Consider the following 22,889-nt stretch of genomic DNA (forward strand, 5'->3'; position numbering starts at 1 on the left):
CCCCTCCCCAATATTGCCTCACCCTGTGATGCACATTGCATACACGCAAAATACACAGAAATACCCCCTCCCCAATATTGCCTCACCCTGTGATGCACATTGCATACACGCAAAATACACAGAAATACCCCCTTCCCAATATTGCCTCACCCTGTGATGCACATTACAAACCCCCAAAATACAGAAATACCCCCTCCCCAATATTGCCTCACCCTGAGATGCACATTGCATACACGCAAAATACACAGAAATACCCCCTCCCCAATATTGCCTCACCCTGTGATGCACATTGCATACACGCAAAATACACAGAAATACCCCCTCCCCAATATTGCCTCACCCTGTGATGCACATTGCATACACGCAAAATACACAGAAATACCCCCTCCCCAATATTGCATCACCCTGTGATGCACATTACATACACGCAAAATATACAGAAATGCCAACTCTCCCATATTGCCTCACCCTGTGATGCACATTACAAACCCCCAAAATACAGAAATACCCCCTCCCCAATATTGCCTCACCCTGTGATGCACATTACATACACGCAAAATACACAGAAATGCCAACTCTCCAATATTGCCTCACCCTGTGATGCACATTACAAACCCCCAAAATACAGAAATACCCCCTCCCCAATATTGCCTCACCCTGTGATGCACATTACATACACGCAAAATACACAGAAATACCCACTCCCCAATATTGCCTCACCCTGTGATGCACATAACATACACGCAAAATACACAGAAATGCCAAAATATTGCCTCACCCTGTGATGCACATTACAAACCCCCAAAATACAGAAATACCCCCTCCCCAATATTGCCTCACCCTGTGATGCACATTGCATACACGCAAAATACACAGAAATACCCCCTCCCCAATATTGCCTCACCCTGTGATGCACATTACAAACCCCCAAAATACACAGAAATAGCCCCTCCCCAATATTGCCTCACCCTGTGATGCACATTGCATACACGCAAAATACACAGAAATACCCCCTCCCCAATATTGCCTCACCCTGTGATGCACATTGCATACACGCAAAATACACAGAAATACCCCCTCCCCAATATTGCCTCACCCTGTGATGCACATTACAAACCCCCAAAATACAGAAATACCCCCTCCCCAATATTGCCTCACCCTGTGATGCACATTGCATACACGCAAAATACACAGAAATACCCCCTCCCCAATATTGCCTCACCCTGTGATGCACATTGCATACACGCAAAATACACAGAAATACCCACTCCCCAATATTGCCTCACCCTGTGATGCACATTGCATACACGCAAAATACACAGAAATACCCCCTCCCCAATATTGCCTCACCCTGTGATGCACATTGCATACACGCAAAATACACAGAAATACCCCCTCCCCAATATTGCCTCACCCTGTGATGCACATTACAAACCCCCAAAATACAGAAATACCCCCTCCCCAATATTGCCTCACCCTGTGATGCACATTGCATACACGCAAAATACACAGAAATACCCCCTCCCCAATACTGCGGCTGTGCTTTAAAGTAACAATGTGGGATAACTGTAAGATTGACCATAAAGCAGATTCAAGCTGCAGATAACAAGGAACTCTAAGCAATGTGCTGTGCCCGGAGGACTCTCCTCCTGTCACTCACTCCCCGCGCCCCGCCCCGCCCCGCCCGCGTGCGCGCGCAAAAAAGAAGACGAATGAACGTTGCAGAGCAGCCCACGTGATGCATTGATCCGCGTGATGCAGTGAAGGATGAAGAGGGTCCCACGTGATGCAGCGATGCAGGCTACCCACGTGATGAGGCGGGGGCGGGGCGTTGCTAAGGTCCGTCTCTGGGATGGGAGCTAGACGCTGCCCTTCAGGAAGCGCTGCTCTGTCACTTCCAGTGTCCTCGCGGCGGCGGCGGCGTCAGGTGAGCGCGCGCACGGCTCCTGCGTGTCCCCGCGGCGGCGTCAGGTGAGCGCGCGCCCGGCTCTTCCGGTGCAGCCTATATGCCTTAGACCTCCTCAGCCCTGTGCTGTCCTAGTGTGCAGAGAAGCCCCTTGCACCCGCAATTCCCTGCCCTGATCACGTGTTCAGATTAGACATTGCAAGCGCCTGGCCTTCTAAGCAGCAGCAGCAGCAGCAGCAGCAGCAGCAGCAGCAGCAGCAGCAGCAGCAGCAGCAGCAGCAGCAGCAGCAGCAGCAGCAGCAGCAGCAGCAGCAGCAGCAGCAGCAGCAGCAGCAGCAGCCCGCGCACACGATGGGGGGCAGCAGCCTGCGCACACGGGGGCTGCTCCCGAACTCATTGACGGTCCAGTTCAGGCCCCTGGCAGTGACTGCTGTGCAGCAGTGGCATCGCCAGGAATCAGAGGGGGCCACAGACAAAAGTGTGTGGTTGGGGGGGGGCACCTATGAAAGGGCATGTGTGACGTCACAGGCACTCCTGCAGAGAGCCCCCCCCCTCCACGGGACCTGCCTCCCATCGGAATGCAGGCGCGAAACCTCTCAGTGCCCAGTGGGCCCTCATTAGCGGTCTCCTGCCCTACATTCTCATGGGAGGGCTACTCTTAGCTGCAGAGGGAACTGGTCTGGTTTGATTGTTGTGCTTATGCGCTCATGAAGATTTATGATAGCCTTTCTATTTCTGCACAACAGTACACTATCCTATTGTCCAGCTCCTGTGCTGTGTTAAGTTGACAGTGCAGAGAGCAGTCCAGCTAAAATGGGGGAACAAGAGGGGGGGCCCAGGATTTCAGAGGGGAGCATGGGCCCCCTACACCCTCCTTAGCAATACCACCACTGCTGCGCAGCTACTGCACAGACCCTGCTCTGGTTTAAGTGACTACATACATAATAATCAGGCCTGTTTCTTTCCACGCTCCCTGGAGGGTGAAATTTCCCCAGGAGTGGGACGTGATTGCTGTAGGGAGAGTGGCCAGCAAATGCTCTCTTGCTCTGGACCCCTGATCTCTCCCAGCCGGTACCTCGCTGTCTCTGATGCAGAGTCTCTGCAGATTACCATCCTGTGGTTTCTACACAGACTTGGGTCAGCTTGCATGTCCTTCCCCTTGTTTTGGACATAGTGCGTAGGTAGGTCTGATGTGAGAGCCCTGCCTCCTCATCTTCTCCCCGATATTGTTTTACCTCCTTCGAACCTCTTCTGGACATTTTTTCAGGGTGTAGAAACCAGGGACGTTAATTTTACCAAAATGCCAGGGGTAGCTGAAGTGACATCTTGCAACCTTTGACCTCTGATGACATCACCAGAAGCGATTTAATTTGACCCACACCCTGAAGTGACCTCACTGGAAGCGATGGAACATGACCATTCACCCCTTGACAAAACAGGAAGTGGCATCACATAGCATTGTTCCTAAGTACACTACTATAATGTGATATACATTTCAGACAAGAATGGATCACCATATGTATCGTTAATATCTGTGTATAGGCCCATATTACCAGATTACTGTAAATGCAAGCAGACGTCCAAAGCCAAATGATAATGATGTGTTATTATATAGTATTCACACTGTTGGCACTCATTAATCAACCTCAGAAGGGTGAAAGGCTGAGTTGGTGTTTAAGAACAGACTAATCAGTGACTCAGCCCCTTAAGTGTGCCCGATATAAACTTTTATTGAGTCTAGCAATTATTGGATACAATTCCAGAAAGACAAATTATTTGTTATTCTTATTCTTTCTTATATAGGATCACTGCTCAAAGTGTTATACTTTTGGAACCCCCTGTTTTTTTATTTTTTAGAGGCCTGATCAAGAAAACTAGTACTCCACGAATAAAGAGCCACAGCCCATGAGCTTATATTTTTAAAAAAGGTAGCGAAGGAGACCTTGGGTCGCAACAGCGACCTCCCCTCCCCTCCGCCCCTCACGAAATGACATCCCTGGTAGGAACCTCCTCCCTCCGCCGCTTTGTAGGTCTGCCCTTGATTGGGCAGGGTTGGGGGATTGGAACTCTCCTCTTAACTGTGCGCAGTTGAGCCACTGTTTGTCCTCTTCCTCGGTTTTCAAATGACCCTCTTCCTGGCCTTGATGCCAGGATCACTCTGCCCTGAGCCCGACCAAATGGCCTCTCCTTTATTCTTCCTTGCCCACCACAGATGTAGATGGACTCTTTAGCCCTCTATTCAGCCTCAGGATTGGCCCGGGGAGGCCAGGGCCCCACCGGTCACTGTCTCCTATGCGTGTTGCGCCTCTTGCTCCCTTGTCTCCCTTGCTGTGCTTCTGGATGGGGGGATGGCTGAGGCACTATATGCAGTTCCAAAACTTACCTCAAATGGGTCTATGGCTATAACACCACAGGGCTGCCCCTGGTCTTCTCTGCAAAGTGCTGGCTTCAAACCTTGGGCAGGGGCCCACCTGCCACGCTCCTCCACTCCTCAATGTCACTCTGTGTAAAGCTGGTGATCACTGCCTGCACTGGCCAGCCTCTGCCTGCTTACACCCTTTCCTTGGGCCAGGACCTGTGATGGTTCCCCCCAAAGGGGGGGGGTAAAGGGGAGTTGAGCCCCTCGGGGTCGCCGCCTTCCTGCCTCTTTGCTGTGCTGCCCCTCCCGGACCTCTTGGACACTCCTGATGCTCTTCTCTGCTGCACAGCTCTAAGCAGTTGGCTATGGGTATGGATCCTCCTGATCTCTCCGATGAGACGCTGCTTCGCAGGCGCAGTTGCAGTTCGGTCCTGCCTCGAACCTCCCGCTGGGGCTCGCCAGCCGGGGAGCCCCTGCTCCACGAATCCAGCCCCAGTGGGCATCCAATATCACAGGCAGCTTCTTCCTGATAGGCTCCTCCACCATCCGACAGCGGCTACTTTCCGCCATCCCGCCTCGCAGCCACACTGGATCCTCAGCCGCCCTGGGTCTCCCCGAGTGGTTCTTCTTGCTTGCGGTCTGCGAGCGTGCCTCCCAGCTTGGCCTGCACTGGCTGGGGGCTGAGTGAGTCCCCCCGCACCTCAGACACTGCGGAGACGAAGGCCGCACACCCGCCTCTGCCGAAGTCCCCCAGCGATCCGGGCTGTTGCACTCCACCACCGCAGCCTACATTGATACATCCTCGCCTGGGGAAGGCTCTTTTAATTTATCTTTCTCTTTGGCCCCGGTGGGGGTGGGGGCTTGAGAGCTCCACGACCACTCTGCTCTCCCCTTGGTGGCCATCTTAAAATCCCAATCTCAATGCACTTTTTAATGGGTATCCATCATAGATGCCAGTACAAAATGCAGAATTTTCTTTTCTTTTTGAAAGGTATATCTTTTGATGTGGCCGCACTGACATTTTGGGGCTCCCAGTCTTGCCACTCTTGACAAATTTCTTTTTTACTGGGTTTCTATGACAAAGCAAGCATGATGAGTGTTATGTGTCTAGACTGGCATTTAGGGCAGCCAGCCAAGCCATTTCATATTGTGTTGTGGCTTTTATCACTGGGTATCGAGGGTAAAGCAACCATAAGCATTATTACGCATCTAGATTTGCCTGCATTGTGCATCCAGTTTGGACATGTTTTCTGCTTGTGAGAAGACATTTTTTTAAAGTCAAAGCCAACAGAAGTGTGGGGCAGAGCCATGACGGGCATGTTTTCTTATAGTATCATTACTGGCATTATGGTATGTTCAGTTGATTTCTACTGCACTACTACCACCCAGGGGCAGTTACCAGGCGCTCGCTTGGATCTGCAAAAAAGTGTGTTTGGGGGTTAGTGGGGAAAAGGGTGAGAGGATAGGTTTAGAACCAGGAGGAGCTGGCATCTGTGAGTGTTTTGCATGTGGACACTTGTGAGCGGCCTCGCGCATTGCAACTGTATGGGTAAGATTCCATGCCTTGGGTGTGTGGTAGTGTTATGTGGTTATGATGGGTTGGTCGTGTGCACTAATTAGATAGTATCCATAAGGGTATCAGTCATAGGTGGTCATAGCTGTAAAGTAGTCTGGCATCTTGGTGTGTTGTTGCATTTTCGATGGTACTGGCGGTGGTTCACTCTGGATGTCGGCATAGTAATGGTTTGTATGTTTATAAGTGTAGCTAGTCTGGTGTAGTGGTGTCAGTTATGTAGGAGGAGCGGAAGGGAAGGGAAGAGGGTTAGTAAACTCGGTCAATTTGTTGTGGTGTCTCTCTGGGGCGGTCCTTTGGATGCCGCTTGACGGTGTCGAGCCAGGTTCTTGTTTGCGGTTCTTTGGCCCCTCTCATCTCCTCTCTAGTTGTTCGTCTGCAGTGTTGTTGTTGGTGGTGTCCCTTCTAGGTTGTCTTTGTCTGCTGAATAGCCAGGTTTTGAGCAGTTTCCTGAAGGTGATGTGGTCTTCTGTGGTTCTAATTACTTTAGGCACGTTGTTCCAGGTGTTAGCAATTAGACGTGAGAGTGATGTTCCGACAAATTTCTTTTTTTAGTGTGTTTTACCTCTATTTGTAGGTCGTTGCTGGATCTTGTCTTGGAGGAATTCCGCTCCTTGTCTGTGCAATGCTTTGTGGGTGATGCAGAGTGCTTTGAATTTGATGCACATTTTTGCTGGTAACCAGTATAGGGTTTCCAGTGCTAGAGCGACTTCTGTTTAGTCTTAGTAGAATCCTGGCTGCTGTATTTTACACCCTTTGGGGTTTCCTGGTGAGTCTTTCTGGCATTCCTAGGTAGAGGGTGTTTGCGTAGGTAATTCTTGTGAGCATCAGAGATCTCAGTAGTTGTAGGAGGAAGCAGCGTTTTTTGGTGATTGCTTTGACTTGTGGTTCCTGTGATAGTCCGTTGTCCATGAGTATTCCTAGGTTGTTGACTACATTGGAAGTTTCTGGTTGTGTTCCAATGCCGATTGGCCAGTCCAATTCTGGGTTCCCTCTGTCGAACCCTGCGTGTGAGCATTATTTCCATTTTTGCCGGGTTCCGTTGGAAGTTGTTCGTTGTGAGGCAGTTGTTGAGGGTTGTTAATTTGTTCCTGTGTTCTGTTCGTTGTCTCATCTGCGTAGTTGTAGGCGGTAAGTCCGTAGGATCCAATGATTTTCATCAGTGGCAAATGCAGATGTTGAAAAGTAGAAGGGAGAGGTTGGAACCCTGTGGGACTCTGTAGGATATATTTTTGGTGTTTGAGGTGAACGGGGGTAGGTAGGTTCTTTCGGTTTGTTAGGAATAAGGTAATCCACTTAAGTGTGGATTCCTGCATGCCACATTGCATCAACCTTTTTATTAGTGTTGCATGGCTGATTGTGCTAAAAGCCGCTGAAATGTCCAATAGAAGGGCCGATTGGGTGTCATCTGCGTTTATTTTCAGGTCGTCCCACATCGACAGAAGTGCTGATTCTGTTCCTCTCATCGGTTTGAAGCCAACTTGTGATTGGTTGATTATTTCATTTGTTTCAATGTGTTTTTTTTAAAAATAAACTTTATTTAGTGCAGTACAAGATACATCTTTACACAACAGTATGATGCCATCAGGTTTGAGCACAATTGTAGACATATAATCTGACATTATTAAGCTTAACATACATTGTTTTTAACATCAAGTCGCAACACATTTACTGAGTTGATCTCTTCTTTCGCAGGTAATCAAGGAAAGGTTCCCAAATGTCCTTAGGTCAACAACTTAGTGTCACCTGGGAAACATAGCCCTCCTCCCTCTCATAACATAGGCCATCTCTCTAATCCACATTTGAATATCCGGGGCAACCTTCGATTTCTAATGATACAGTATACATTTTTTGGCATCCAAACAAACCAGATAGAAGAGACAGCATGTTTTAACTGATACCATGCCAATGTTACCGAACAAGTATTTGGGGTGTGACAGCGTGTGAGGGACATCTGTAATTTCATATATTTGCAACCAGCTGCCAGAACTGAGCTACCCGCGGGCAGCTCTAGTACATGTGATAAAAATCTGCCACGTCACCGCCACACTTTACACAACTGCCATCAGCCGTGGGAGAGAACCTAGTGATTCTTGTGGGGTATAATGCAACCTGTTTAGTATTTTGAATTGTATCAGCCTGTGTCTAGCATTAAGAGATCACTTCCTTGGCACTTTGAGCAAGCGTCTGAGCACCTTGACATTTCCTATACAACCTAGATAACAACTGTGATGCTGGAAATGCATTGGAGGGACAGGGCCTCCCTGTCCTTGTCCTGTAGTCCTTTTTCATTTGTGTTCTGTATTGTTTTCTGCCCAGGAGTCCATGTGGGACTCTTGGCAGTGCAGCTCTTCCTGTTTTTGGTTTGGTGTACAGACCCATGGGATACCCTTATGGCACCCATGGGTGGGGGTACAACCATGTGCCCCTAGTGTATGTTTTTGGGCACCTGTGTGTGGCCCACAGAGCAGGGTACGGGCCGGTGTCGGCTCCATGCTGTATTTGACAGGTACTCCGAGTATCCTCCATTTTGGGATACCCAGGCCCTGCCCAAGGAATCAGTTGATTCCTCATAGGAAACAAGATGGCCCCTGACTCTGACCCTTCCGCCTGACTGGCTGTTGGGTGGAAGTTCCATATATAGTGTTGTTGTGAAGTCCAAGCCAGACTAGCTGGAGCCTTCCCAGTGACTGTATGTTGTGGGTACACCCTGTGGTGGGACCTGGGTGAATGGAGTGTGTGACCAATATGCACTTCTTGTTGTGGATATCTGGTGTTTGACACAATGACTGAGACAGCCCCGCCCGGAACTGGTATGAATGCAGTGTGTAGTGTTGAATGGCTGGGTACTTGTCCCAATACACATTCCTTGTTCTGAGTGTCTGAGAGGGAGGAGAATGACCTGAATGCACTATATGCCTGATTGGCTGACTGATTGCTGAATGCCCTTCTGAGTGATTGGTTGCCTGAGTGTGACCCAGCAGAATGAATGGGAGATCAACTAGTATATCTGGGGGCCTCGTTCGAAGCTGAAGTTGAAACTGACGCTAAATCTCGAAGCCGAGCCTGAAGAAGGTTAACTGCTGTCTCCCTTCGCCGAAATCCGAAAGCCATCGAGACTGATCCAAGAGAGGACCTGGTTAGGCGCCCTCTTCCCGTGCTCCGAGGGACTATCGAGCACTGCTGACCTTCACCGAAGCGCCCTGGGAGTCAGACCCTCGACAGGCTGCCGACCGGAGACTGGGACCGCCGAGGAGAATGAAGATCAGCTTGACGCAGTGCCATCGACGAACGGAGCTGCACGCTCCTTTGGCTACGACTTTTTGATTCACGGGTGCGCTCGTCCGCACCGCCGCCCGCCTTATCCCGCCAGAGAAGGCCAGGCCGTCGACGCGCTGAGGAGCATCTGCCGGTGGGTTTCCCGTCACCCAACGACACTAGAGACGCCGGATGACTCGATGCCCTTGCTGGGCCACAGTTCTTCACAAGCTCTTTGCGGTCCTGAACTATCGACATCGAGGTGCCCCGCACGCCTCTTCCTTGCAGGACGTCTTTGCTCCGTCGTCGATGAACACCACTGAAACCGAAGCTGGAGCCTTGACGCCGAGTTCACTTTCTTCGAGTCATCGCCACGATCCGTGGCTCCTGCTTTAAAGGGAGCCGCTCAAGAAGGACTCGTCGTCAAACTCTGCTATTCCAGGTACAATGGGGTGGTAGAAACATTATAGAAGGAAATAAGACTTATAGAACAATATATGGACTGGGCTTGTAATATATCTTTAATTTAGAGGTTGCCCAGGTTGGGGGAGATCTCGACACAGAACTGTGTCTAGGTAACGGCGCCAGTATTCTGTCAATAGTTCTAACCAACTGCTTTCGTCCTATGTCTGTTGTTGCTTACCTGATTTGTGTGACATTTAACCAGAGTACAGTTGATGCACTTTCATGAAATCTGATAATAATTGTGGTACCACTTAGAACTCTGTATATTTGCCATTGTAGATTTTCTGAGCACAAAGTGAGTTATTGTGATTGTGTATATAATCTTAAACTTAATTATATAAAGACTATGTTTTAACTAATACAGTGTGTGGACATTCCTTTATGGGGGCTTGGAGACTACACTGTACTTAAGAACCAGCCTGCATCACCTCCTGAGAAGCTAAGCCCTGATTGCTCGTCCATTGCTACCAACAATAGAGAATCTTGACTGGGGTCCTCTGCTCTCTATATGGTAGAGGAGAGTCACAGAAGTACAGACCCCCGCCCCCAGTCTTTACACCAACCCTCTAGGATTTCCGTCAGTAACCATTGTCCCTAGTATTTCACATCTGTTGGGCTTGGCCGGGAACGATGGCCAGCACCTTCTGACCGCTGCTCTCATCCTGTAATATTGTAGAAATGTAATTGGATTACTACCCAGTTTTTCGGAGAAGTCTGTGTGAGTGACAAAGGAACCATCAGGAAAAAGATCATGCAGTGTCCGTGTTCCCTCTGGGTCCCACCTTCTCTCTGTATGTCCTTGTCGTATGTTGGGGGGGGGGTGGTGGGGAGTCCCGGGCAATTCCAGAGTGAGATTGCATCGAAGAAGGGGGAAGATACCCAAGCCTCTTGAATATTCTAGCCCAAGCGTTCACAGTTATGCGGACAGGGTCGAATGTAATTTGTCCACGTATTGGTTAGCAAGGACAATAGTGCTCAAACTCGAAGGGGAAGCGCTATACCGCTCCAGGGTCTCTTGTATCGGCCGTTCTTGTGGTGAATACCAATAACCAGCAAATTGTGCTTGTGAGACCTCGTAGTATATGATATGATAGGTTATTTATAACGCGCTTTATACCCTGAGGTTTCTATAGTTCGAAGTCTGGGGCCTGCAGGCCATCCTGTTCAAATGGCCTGGTCATACTCTCCCATCTCATCCGCAGGGTTCTCGCACCCCATGTAAAGCAGATTTGCCAGGGCTCGTAGTCTATCAAAAAACACGCAGCCAGACCATACCGGAATATTAGTGAAGTAATATAGCAATTTGGGGATCACTATCATTTTTAATAAGGAGAGCCTGCCGTACAAGGAGATGGTAAGTCTGGGCCAGAGACTCAGTTTGTCCGCTAACGTTTGCAGATACTTCTCATGATTTTTGGCCAATAGCGAGTGATGCGTACGTGAAACCACTATGCCTAGATATTTAAATTTGTCTGGGACCCATCTGAATCCCCAGCCAGATCAGGCAGGGTGGTAGAAATATTGTTCAGCTGAAATAGCTCACACTTAGATTTGTTGATGCGATCCCCGAGTAGGTGGAGATCTTCTGATCCTCCTCTAGTATCGGGCCCAGATTTAAAGCCGGATTTCGTATGTACAGCAACGTATCGTCGGCATAAAGAGAGATTATTTGTGGTGGGCCAGCTATATGCAGACCACAGTGAATGTGTTGTGAGGCGTTTTACATGCAAGAGATTCTACAGTGAGCGCAAATAGTAAAGGGGACCGCGCAGGCCGCAACAAAAATGTGCGAGAGTGTGACCCCAGTGCGGACCCTGGCAGCCGGGGAAGCATATAGTAAGCAGACATATTGAATGAAAAAATCCCCTAGTCCCATCCAACGCAGCACTGAGAACAGAAACTGCCAGGAGACCGAATCAAAAGCTTTCTCGGCATCCAATGAGGCAGCAACCGCTTGTGCTTGCTGGCTAAATTGTGAAATAATACTGAATAATCTTTGCAGATTAAACGCCGTGGAACGTCTAGGGATAAATCCAGATTGATCCATGTGAACCAGCTTCCACATGCATGGGAGGTGCTGTGAGGACAGCAATTTAGCAAAAATGTTTGTGTCTGTTCGACTTCAGTAGCATTGTTATCACTGCTTCAGAAAGGGATGGGGGAAGTCGGCCAAGCCGGAGTGGTTCATCCCACACACGTAGCAGGTTAGGAACAAGGGTGATACGCCACTCCTTATATAATTCAATGCCCAGACCGTCCAGGCCAGGCGCCTTGCCCGACGGAATTGACATAATGGCATCAGTAATCTGCTCGGGAGTCATTGCCTGATTAATTGTCACTGGCGTCTCTAATGGCAATACTGAAAACGGTATCTCGTCTTCTAAATAGCTCTCCAGCTTTGTAGCCGAACAGCCCTCGGATCTTGAATAGAGAGAGACTTGTAGTACCTATGGAATTCACATGAATCGCCTTTTGGGTAGCAAGAGTGAGTCCAGCGGATCCCTTTGTCCCCGTAATATGCTGCACCCCTTTCTCAGATCTAACCGCATTAGCAAGAAGTCAGGCCTGTATCAGCCTCTCCGTATCTGCGCTCGTAAATATAATACAACAAATGGCCCTCCCCATCAGCCAATTCCCTGAACTTAAAGACATTACCCTTAATACAACCCAACAGGGCACGATCTTGTGTGTTGCCATATTCGTCGTCTAGCTTCTTGAGGTCCGTTTCTGGCGTTCCCAGCTCCTGTCTAGTGTCCTTCAGAGCAGCCGAAGGAATAGAGATCATCTCCCCCTGACCCGCACCTTGAAGGCCTCCCAGACCGTGCTGTGATGCTGTACCGTTCCGTCATTTCTTTGGAAAAACTCTACCACTCCACTATGAACCGTCTCCAGAAAGACTGGGTCTGGAAGGCATGCAGGGGGCATGCGCTATGGGTGACTGGGAGTGGCATGTTGTAAAGACTGGAGGTGGTATATGTGCTCCCTATATGGCAGAGGAGAGGCACAGGGCACTCCAGCAAAGATTCTCTATGCAGTGCTATGGTCGAGCAATCAAGGCTTAAGCTCTCAGTAGGTGATGCGGGCTGGTTCTTAAGTACAGTGTAGTGCCCAAGCACCAACAAAGGAATGTCCACACACTGTTGGTGAAAACACAATCCTTTATATCCTTTATATAAATAAGGTTTACGTTATATACACAATCACAATAACACACTTTGTACCTTGGAAATACTGTAATGGCAAATATATACAGTTCTACATGGTACCAGTCTTAAATATCGATTCCTTTGAAATGCAACCACAGCTAACAGCCCCAAATAGCATACGAATCAGATTGTAAGAGGAATCAACGATAGACGCAGAAGGAAAGCAAGTTAAATCAAGCAATGGTAGAACAGGCCCACTGTCTACCTAGAGACAGTTCTGTGCGAGGATCCCCCCCCCCCCAACCTGGGCAACCTGGGCAACCTGTAAATAAAGCGTATTGACAAGCAGAGTCCAATTATGCTTAATATAGTCTCGATTCTTTCTAAAGGTTCTATGACCCCAAATTACCTGGTTTTGTAGAGTTCTTCAGTGAGTCATCGACTGGCCCTTCTTGAGTGCACTGCCTTTAAGGCAGGAGCCACGGGTTGTTGGTGAAGAAAAGGGTGAACACTGTTGTGGCGGCAGCACCTTCGGTTCTTTCGGTGCTCATTGACGATCGGTCGAAAACGTCCTGCAAGCAGAGGCGTGCAGTGCACCTCGACGATGAGTGTTCGTAGCCGCAAAGAGTCGATGAAGAACTTTGGCCCAGCAAGGGCGTCTGGTCGTCAGCGTGTCTGTGGTCTTCGGGTGGCGGGAAACCCACCGGCAGATTCTCCTTGGTCGTCGGTGCCTTGACTTTCTCCGGCAGGACGAAAGAGGTCGACGGTGATGAGGAAGGGAGTCCTTGGATGAAATGTCTTAGGCAAAGGAGCACGGCGGCTCTGGTCGGCGACGGCGGTCATCAGTGATGGACTTCAATATCTGGGCGCTTCGCTTCGTGATTCCACGGCCGTCCCCGTCTCCGTTGGACAGCTTTACCAGGGTCTGATGTCCAGGGAGCTTTGGCAAAGATCAGATGGTGCACGATGGTCCCTCGTTGCTCGGAAGAGGTCTCCTAACCAGGTCCTCTCTTGGATCAGTTCCTTGAGTCCAGCAATTCTTCTTCCAGTGGGCTTCAAGGTTAAGCATCAAGTATCAACTTCAGCTTCTGAACCATTTCCATCAGTGAGAGGTTCCCAGATATACTGTTTGTCTCCCATTTACTCTGCTGGGTCACACTCAGGCAACCAATCACTGTGAAGGGCATTCAGGCAGTCAGGAAGCCAGGCAGCCAATCAGTCTGTCATTGTGTCAACCACCAGATACTAGACACCCGTATTCGTCACACACTCCATTCAACCAGGTCCCACCCACAGGGGTACCCACAACATACAGTCATTGGGAAGGCTCCAGCCGGTCTGGCCTGGACTTCCCCACAATACCATATATGGAACTTCCATCCAACAGCCAGTCGGGGGGGAAGGGACAGAGTCGGGGCTTCCCGGGACTTTGGGAATGCAAGGTAACGGGCAATAGAAAGCAAGAGGCCACAGGGGCCATCTTGTTTCCTATTAGGAATCAACTGATTCCAATGGCAGGGTGTTAGGTGTTGACTCACTTGAATGTGGACTCATCTGAACATGTGTTTATAGGTGTAAGAGTTGTTGTCACTTATGGCACATCACAGTGTATATAGCATGCTCTTATTATTTCTCACATTGTGCATAGTTATTGATGTCAATGGAATCTTCTGTTCTCTTAACTACTGTCTCTAGGGATACTTGTTATGGCTCATGTTGTTGAATCTGAATGCTGTTGGGTAGGTGTCATGCGATGAAGTATTGGGTGCTTGACAAATACCCTCCTTGGTTCCCTCCTCCTCACCTGTACTGGGTTCTTCTGAGGAACCGTCTGTGTCTATGGCTCTCCTTTCACTCCAGAGGTCCAGTCCTTTCCTGTTGAGTTTGGGACGAGCTCCACTGAAGCCACCCTGCCCGCTGGCAGACAGCAAGGCAGAGGGGGCCCTCAGGGAGTCCGCCCCCAAAACCAGGGAAAAGTGTGACTGAAAAACCCTGGTGTGACGGAATGTAGTCAGCACTACGGATGTCAAGGCTGGAGGCTTTCCGTTGAAGTAGATGAGAGGACTTCCTGAGCGCTGCTTGGATGGATACAGTAGCCGAGGAATGAGGAAGAGGACTGCAGAAGGCTGCGGTGGGAAGGAGCGCACAATGGTAGATGTACGCACAAAACAGGGAGAGAAAAGCACTAGAGCGGGAGAAGGAACAAGGGCTACTCAAGCGGGAGGAACAGAGGAGAGGAGAGGAGGAAGCACCATGAAAGATAAAGGGCTATGAGCTGAGCGGGCAATCACTGCGGACTGACAAGAGGAAGCAAGCGGGAATTCACAAGCGGAGCAAGAGAGGAGCACTAGCGTACGAATCTGGCGAAGAAAGCAAGGTTGCAACGCGTCGACTACCGCGTGTGACGCCTATTTGTATGCGTCATGACGGTGACGTGCAGTGCGTGGGAGACTAGACCGCTGGTGGAGGATCGGGATCAGCCCTTCCATTGGCTCCATAGCTTCCATGGAGCGTGCGTCATGACAGTATAACCCCTTCGCCAAGGCCTTCCTGCAGGCTTGCCTGGATGGTGCCTGTGGAATATGCGTAGGAGTCTGGAGGCATGTAGATTTTTGGCTGGTTCCCAAAATCTTTCCGTCCAAGGTTATCCTTTCCACAGTATGAAGTATTGTAGGACTCCGTGTTTGTAACGAGAGTCCAAGATGCGTGAAACCTCATACTCTTGGGCGTCATCATCCACACTGGGTATCTTTCTTCTGGAGGTTCTCGAAAAAGGATCAGGTTTATAATCCTTAAGAAGCGAGGTATGGAATACTGGATGTATTCTTCGAAGAGAATGCGGGAGGTTTAACCGAAAGGCCACAGGATTGATCCGTTTTATGGAAAACGGTCCAATATATCTCAGAGTGAATTTACCTGGGTGGACTCTCCTGGGGAGGTATTTAGTGGACAACCATACCTTGTCTCCTTTCTTCCAATCGGGAGTACGTCTTCTGTTCTTGTCAGCCCATCTCTTGTAAGTCTGGCGACCGGCTAACAGGGTTTCTTGAGCAGACTTATGAGTTTGTTTAAGAGTGTCCAGTAGTAGGTTTATGGTAGGGACATTAGTGGGTTGGACTGTAGGAAATGGGATGTGTTTGGGTTCGTACCCATAGGTACATTTGAAAGGACTCATTCCTATTGCAGTATGTTTGGTGTTGTTATACGAGAATTCTGCAACCAATAAGAGATGATACCAGTTGTCCTGAGTCTGGTTGCAGTAACATCTTAGAAACTGCTCAAGTGTAGCGTTGAGGCGTTCGGTCTGTCCGTTTGTTTCGGGGTGAAAGCCAGAAGACAACGCTCTCTGAATATGCAACTGTTTACACAAGGTTGTCCAAAACTTGGAGGTGAACTGTGTTCCTCTATCAGACACAATTGAGGATGGTAGACCATGGAGACGGACTATCTCCTTTAAGAATACGTCCGCTGTGGTAGTGGCAGAAGGAGTGCCTCTAAGGGGAATTAAATGAGCCAGCTTACTGAAGGAGTCGACCACTACCATGATAGCTGAACATCCTCCCGATTTGGGTAACTCAACGATAAAATCCATAGATATATGTTGCCAGGGTCCGGCAGGTGGTTCATCTTGTTGTAGAAGCCCCAATGGTTTAGCCGTACTGTGTTTGCTTTGAGCACACATGGGACAGGAAGAGACGTACTCCACAACGTCCTTATTCATCTTTGGCCACCAGAAATTCCTCTTCAATAGTTCCAGTGTAGCAGTACGTCCCTTGTGACCAGCCATGGGCAGATCATGGCACCACGAAATAGCTTGGTTCTGGAGATCTTGGGTGGGCAGGTAAAGCAGGTAATCTTTAAACAGGTATTCATTCTCCTTTGTAGGGTAGAGAGGGGTCTCTTGGAAGAGAGGTGGTCTTTTGGGCTTCCAGAACCTGTTGTAAATATTTATTTACTGTTCCTATGAATCTCTTCCCATTGAGCAGACATTCCTGTTCGGGGTAATTCCCTGATCCTTCTTGGTGGCTGCGGGAGAGTGCATCAGCTAAGTGATTGTCTTTACCAGGTAGGTATGTGAGTATGAAATCAAATTGGGAGAAGTAATAAGCCCAACGAGCATGACGAGAGTTCCTGCATTCCATCTGTTGGAGAATACTTAGGTTCCTGTGGTCAGTCCGTACTTGAAACCGGTATCTCGCTCCTTGCAACAAATGACGCCACTCCTCACAAGCCTGTTTGATGGCTAACAGTTCCTTTTCAATCACCGAATAGTTTCTTTCACTGGAGGTGAGTGTTCTGGAATAATAGGCAATGGGATGTTCGAGTTGATCCTCCTTCTTTTGTAGTAGAGCTGCCCCAATAGCCCCTTGTGAGGCGTCAGCTTCTACGATAAAGGGTTGAGACTGATCAGGCTGCCTGAGGATAGGTGAAGAGGTGAATGCTTGTTTGAGCTGATGAAAAGCGGAATCTGCTTCTGGCGTCCAATGGAGCTTCACCACCTTCTTTAGCAAAGCTGTTATGGGTAGGACTGTGTTGGAGAAGCCTGTGATGAATTTCCGATAGAAATTTGTCAGCCCCCAGAACATCTGGATGTCCTTGACTGAGCCGAGGCCAATTGTTAATAGATGCTGTCTTGTTAGGGTCCATCTCAATGCAGTTTTCTGACAGAATAAAGCCCAGATACGGAACTGTAGGAACCTCGAAAAGACATTTCTCTGGCTTGACTAATAGGTGGTGGTCTCGGAGTCTCTTGAGCACTTCCCTTACATGTAGACGATGTTGTTCTAAAGTGTGAGAGTAAACCAAGATGTCATCCAAGTAGACTACCGTGGACTTAAACAGAAGATCACTGAGGACTTTGTCCATAAATCTCTGGAACTGGGCTGGCGCGTTAACCAACCCAAAGGGCATTACCTTGTACTCGAAATGACCTAATGGAGTACGAAAGGCGGTCTTCCATTCGTCCCCTTGTTTGATTCGTAGGAGATGATGGGCCCCTCTGAGGTCTAGTTTGGTAAACCATTTTGCCCCTTGTACTGCTTCCATGATCTCCTTTATCAGAGGCATCAGGTATCTATCTCGAATGGTTTGGCTATTTAGGCCCCTGAAGTCAATACAAGGTCTGAGTTCCTTGGTTCCCCTTTTTGGTATAAAGAACAGAGAAGCTCCAGCCGAAGAAGTTGATTCTTGTATCAGGCCATTCTTAAATTGCTGGCTAGGTAGTCTCTTAATGCTTCCTTCTCCGGGAGGGATAAGGGATACATTCTCCCAAATGGAACCACAGCATTAGGTATAAGATCGATCTTACAATCCTCGGCTCGATGTGGAGGAAGAGGTCTGGGAAGAGTGTCTGCAAAGATGTCGGTAAATTCTTGATAGGTAACAGGAATGGAGTTAATACTCCTCGCTGGCACTGTGTCACCCTGATGTAAATGTTGCCCTTCTTCTTTCAAACAGGACTGCATACAAAGGTCTGACCTGAACTCTACAATGTTAGTTACCCAGTCGATTCCCGGATTGTGCTTTCTTAACCAGGGTATCCCGAGTATCACTGGAAAGTGGGCTGCCTTTATCAGATCAAATGTCAGGGTTTCATGGTGAGTCTTCATCTTAACCATGACTTCTGTGGTTTCTTGTCGGATGAGACCGGAAGACAAGAGGGTACCATCCACTCCTTCTACGGGTATGGGTTGAGGTTTTCTCTCCTAGGAATGGCATATCTACTGGCCCATCGGTCGTCCATAAAGTTCCCAGCTGCACCACAGTCAAGCATTGCTAGACACTCTACTGCTTGGGTTGAGGTCCATTCCAGGACGATCTTTAGGACCATAAGTTGGTTTGAGGGGGTACATGTTATGGGTGGACTTGTAACACAGGGATTAGCAAGCGAAGCCCCTTCCGTGTCCCTGCTCAGGGTCGGGGTCTTTCGTTTCCCGATCTTCTGGGAGGTACGTCCGGACAGTCTCTTAGAAGGTGCTTCTCAGAACCGCAATACATACACAAGCTTAGGTCTTTTCGTCTCTTTCTTTCTGCTGCACTAAGGGGACCCCTCACTGCACCTATTTGCATGGGCTCTTCAGTCTGGGGAAGAGATCTGTCTGGAGCGGTTGGCGAGTAGGAGGAAGGTGTAGAAGGCGGATTGAGTCTGGCCTTTCTTCTTTCTGCTCGTCTCTCGGAAATTCGAAATTCCATCTGGAGGGCCAGGGCTACCAGTTCTTGGAAGGAGGAGGGTCTGGCTACTCGAGAGAGTTCATCCTTCAAGTCTTCATGTAGCCCTCTCCGAAAGAGAGTTTGCTTAGCTGAGTCAGGCCGCCCTGTCTCCAAAGCTATCCTCTGGAAGTTCGAGGCATAGGTTTGTACATCAGAAAGACCCTGTTTAAGGTCTAGTATGTTTTCATAAGAAGCGTACAAAGTTTCGGTCCTTCCAAAGCGTTCTCTGAATCGTAGTACAAAGGCATTGTAATCATTCAGCACAGGGTCAGCTTCTGTAACCAACGGGGTGGCCCATGCTAGAGCGTTACCCCCAAGATTTGAGACGAGGAAGCCAACCTTTGCCTGGTCGAATTCATACATCTTTGGGTGAAAAGTGAAGTATACCCTACAGGCGTCGAGGAATTCCGTAATCCTCTTGGGGTTCCCTTCATACTTCCCACAAGGTAAAGGCATAGGTAGGAGATCTCCCCGAACTTCTTCTCTCAGAATCATTTGTTGTCTCAGAACGGCACTGTCAGCCTTAAGAGCGGTGTTTCTTGGGGTTCCCTTCATACTTCCCACAAGGTAAAGGCATAGGTAGGAGATCTCCCCGAACTTCTTCTCTCAGAATCATTTGTTGTCTCAGAACGGCATTGTCAGCCTTAAGAGCGGTGTTTTCTACCTTCATGGTTTGGATCTCAGCAGTTATCCCCTGTATGGCATTGACCAGTTCTTGATACTGCTCTAAGCTAGCCATCCTTTGGTGTTGCAAACTGTCATGCGATGAAGTATTGGGTGCTTGACAAATACCCTCCTTGGTTCCCTCCTCCTCCTCCTCACCTGTACTGGGTTCTTCTGAGGAACCGTCTGTGTCTATGGCTCTCCTTTCTCTCCAGAGGTCCAGTCCTTTCCTGTTGAGTTTGGGACGAGCTCCACTGGAAGCCACCCTGCCCGCTGGCAGACAGCAAGGCCGAGGGGGCCCTCAGGGAGTCCGCCCCCAAAACCAGGGAAAAGCGTGGCTGAAAAACCCTGATGTGCTGGAATGTAGTCAGCACTACGGATGTCAAGTAGCCGAGGAATGAGGAAGAGGACTGCAGAATGCTGCGGTGGGAAGAAGCGTACAATGGTAGATGTACACACAAAACATGGAGAGAAAAGCACTAGAGCGGGAGAAGGAACAAGGGCTACTCAAGCGGGAGGAACAGAGGAGAGGAGGAAGCACCATGAGAGATAAAGGGCTAGGAGCTGAGCGGGCAATCACTGCTGACTGACAAGAGGAAGCAAGCTGGAATTCACAAGCGGATCAAGAGAGGAGCACTAGCGTACGAACCTGGCGAGGAAAGTAAGGTTGCAACGCGTCGACTACCGCGTGTGACGCCTATTTGTATGCATCATGACGGTGACGTGCAGTGCGTGGGAGACTAGACCGCTGGTGGAGGAACGGTATCAGCCCTTCCATTGGCTCCATAGCTTCCATGGAGCGCGCGTCATGACAGTAGGTTCCAGGAAAGTCAGTTTACCGTTGGCTCCCTGGCTGGGGGTTGTCTTACCTGGTACTTAATAAAGTGAGTTATCAAGCCTCATCCAGTTGTGATGATTGAGCCTTCACAACAAATTGGCGACGAGGATCTGGTGATGGCGACAACCCCCGGTGGCCCGCGTTCGCTTGGGGCGGATGGTGAGAAGAACCACGGTCTGTGGGCGTGGAGCGGCAGAAGCGACCAACCCTGGCATAGGGCTATAGTGGAGAACCTTTCCAGTGGCTCTATGTTCGCCCGTGTTGGAGGTAAGCCCCAGCGGTACAGGAGTTGCGGAAGAGAAGGAGCGACTCCCCATGTGCTGCCGACCCGCAGCTGGTGATTGGGAATCAAGTAGCAGAGGAGAAAATGTTGTGCTGGTTTCCGACGTGCTGAAAACTTCTGAATAAGTTGCGTAACTGGATTGTGCCCAGTTATCCTGTTTGGGGAATGCACCTGCAACGCAAAGTAGTGCATGACCAGGTGTAACATCACAGCGTTGCCCAATTTGAGGAAGACACCTACGAAAAGGAGCATGTGACCAGGCATCACGTAACTGCGTGGCAACATCTGTCGTCTGCCAAGGAGTTAGCAGCGCTGAGCGGAGCAGTTGCTACGCCCGTGCTTGGGTTGGCGGGGGAAAGGCTCACAGGACCGTGCAGTGGAGTAACAGTGAGTGAAGTGTACGCATGGCATTGCATGAGCCCATAGTAGTCAGTATGGAGTGCTCTGGCTCCGCTTCCAAAGACTATAGGGTGCAGTGGGTGGACTTTGATGCTGATTCAGAAACAGCAAGGGTACAGGTGAGTGAGCTGTGAGCTGGTAACCGGCTCCCTGTGGCATCTAGGAACTGTGTGAGAGCCACATCCAGTAGGTGGACACTGGGGAGGAAGAGTGAGCTTGCTCTCCAGGACTCTGTGGTATTCAGGAACAGTGTGTGTGCCACATCCAGCTGGTAGACACTCTGGGCCATGACAAATATTCCAGCTCCGGTGTTTTTTCTTACCAATGTGGGGGAGTGTTAAGCTCACCTGGCTCCCACAGGGACGTCGGTCGGACCCAGACAGCTGCGGTCTCCACCCGCGTGATGCGTAGTGCAGCGATGACTGACTGGATCTGCCCTCCTAATCTTGTCTGCTTAACCTGTAGAAATATTCTCCTGCAAGTGGAGAGATGGATTTAGCCACTTGTGGATTCAAGTGATGGCACCCCCACAGTCCTCCCCAACTAATCACCTCCGAAATGCCCTCACAGCAATCTCACCTTATATTCTTGAAAGATGAGCTCTCCATCCTGCGTGGATTTGCAGGGGCGCGTCGATTCCAGTTACTTCACTGGTTTGAAGGCTCGGGAGAGTTCCGGAGAGTATTGACTCTGAGATTCCTGGTGAGGACCAGTAAGTATTAAGTTCATAGAGTTCAATATGTCCGATGTTCACACTTGTCCCCCCCCACCCCCCCTTTCTTTTCTTGCAGCTGGCTCGTGAAAAGATGCTCTTGTGGCAGTTGGTGACGCTCAGGTAAGAGTCTGTATTACCCGGCGCTGTCCGGTAAATGTTGCACGTGGAAAACGTGTTGTTTTGTCTCTCTTTACAGATGCGGCACGTGAAAATATGGAGAGTCACAAAAGGATGCCTCCGGTGGTAAATCAGGTAAGTCTATGATGGTAAGAATTATATTTGTTGGTTCCCTCGGCTCACCTTGTAGTTTTCTTTTGTCTCCTAGGTGCCGAAGTTCGGTGAAGAAATGATGGAGGCAGCGCCGACCCGAAGGATGCTGTGAAGACTGGCGAGTATAGCGCGGCGCTGCAGCTGGAGGTGCGGCGCGTGCAGAAATTATGTTCTTTACAGATCCGGGGACGAGATAGATCCAGAATGAGGTGTGGAATAGAAATAAGTTTGTTTTGTAGCCTTGTCCCTTTCTTTCCTCTTTGTTTTAGGAGCTCCGGATTCGAGGCGGGCGTGGCAGAAGACTGGATGCAGGCTGCAGGCACAGTGAGCCTAACGCTGCTGGATGCAGAATAACGCGAAGCGTGTGTTGCTGGTCGGGCATGGTTTAAATAGCCTCAAAAGTAGTCCCAGGTAAAAAGTCCCTAGAACCACACCCGAGTAAAAAATAGTCCCTGTAGAAAAATAGTCCCTTTCAGGCTTCATGTTGGATTGGAGTCATTTGCAGCATGGTCTGCCTGAGGTAAGTAATGACTATGAGCCTGGCGCCTTAGGTGCCAGGACTGAATTCTACTATGAGCCTGGCGCCTGACTGAACCCAGATAGCCCCTAGCCGGGGCTGCTGAGGTTTTACTAAATGTCTAGATGCCTGCTCCCGGGGCTGATGGGCTTGGTCCAGATGCCTGGGGGTAGGCATCATGACAGGGACCCCAGGATTAGATTGGCTGATTGGAAAGGTGGATTTGAAAAATTTGCTCTGGCTGACTTTGGTGCAAATTATTCATATGTAAGGAAGGAGGCTCTCTT

At 49.5% G+C, this 22,889-nt stretch overlaps 1 protein-coding gene across 2 annotated transcripts in view; it reads left to right on the forward strand.

The window, feature by feature from the left end:
* The first annotated feature begins 1,818 nt into the window (after positions 1–1,818).
* LOC138517021 (zinc finger protein 483-like) overlaps positions 1,819–22,889 on the forward strand; it is a 166,653-nt gene continuing 145,582 nt past the window's right edge. The window contains exon 1 of one of the 2 annotated variants that reach the window (XM_069632530.1): positions 1,819–1,927. The gene's annotated coding sequence lies outside the window, so the exon portion shown is untranslated. Of the gene's footprint in view, positions 1,972–22,889 lie in introns of both variants that reach the window. The other variant, XM_069632529.1, reaches the window with a different exon arrangement.

Source organism: Ambystoma mexicanum, chromosome 6q (assembly GCF_040938575.1).
Source record: "Ambystoma mexicanum isolate Mex_15411 chromosome 6q, UKY_AmexF1_1, whole genome shotgun sequence".
Lineage (NCBI taxonomy): Eukaryota > Metazoa > Chordata > Amphibia > Caudata > Ambystomatidae > Ambystoma > Ambystoma mexicanum.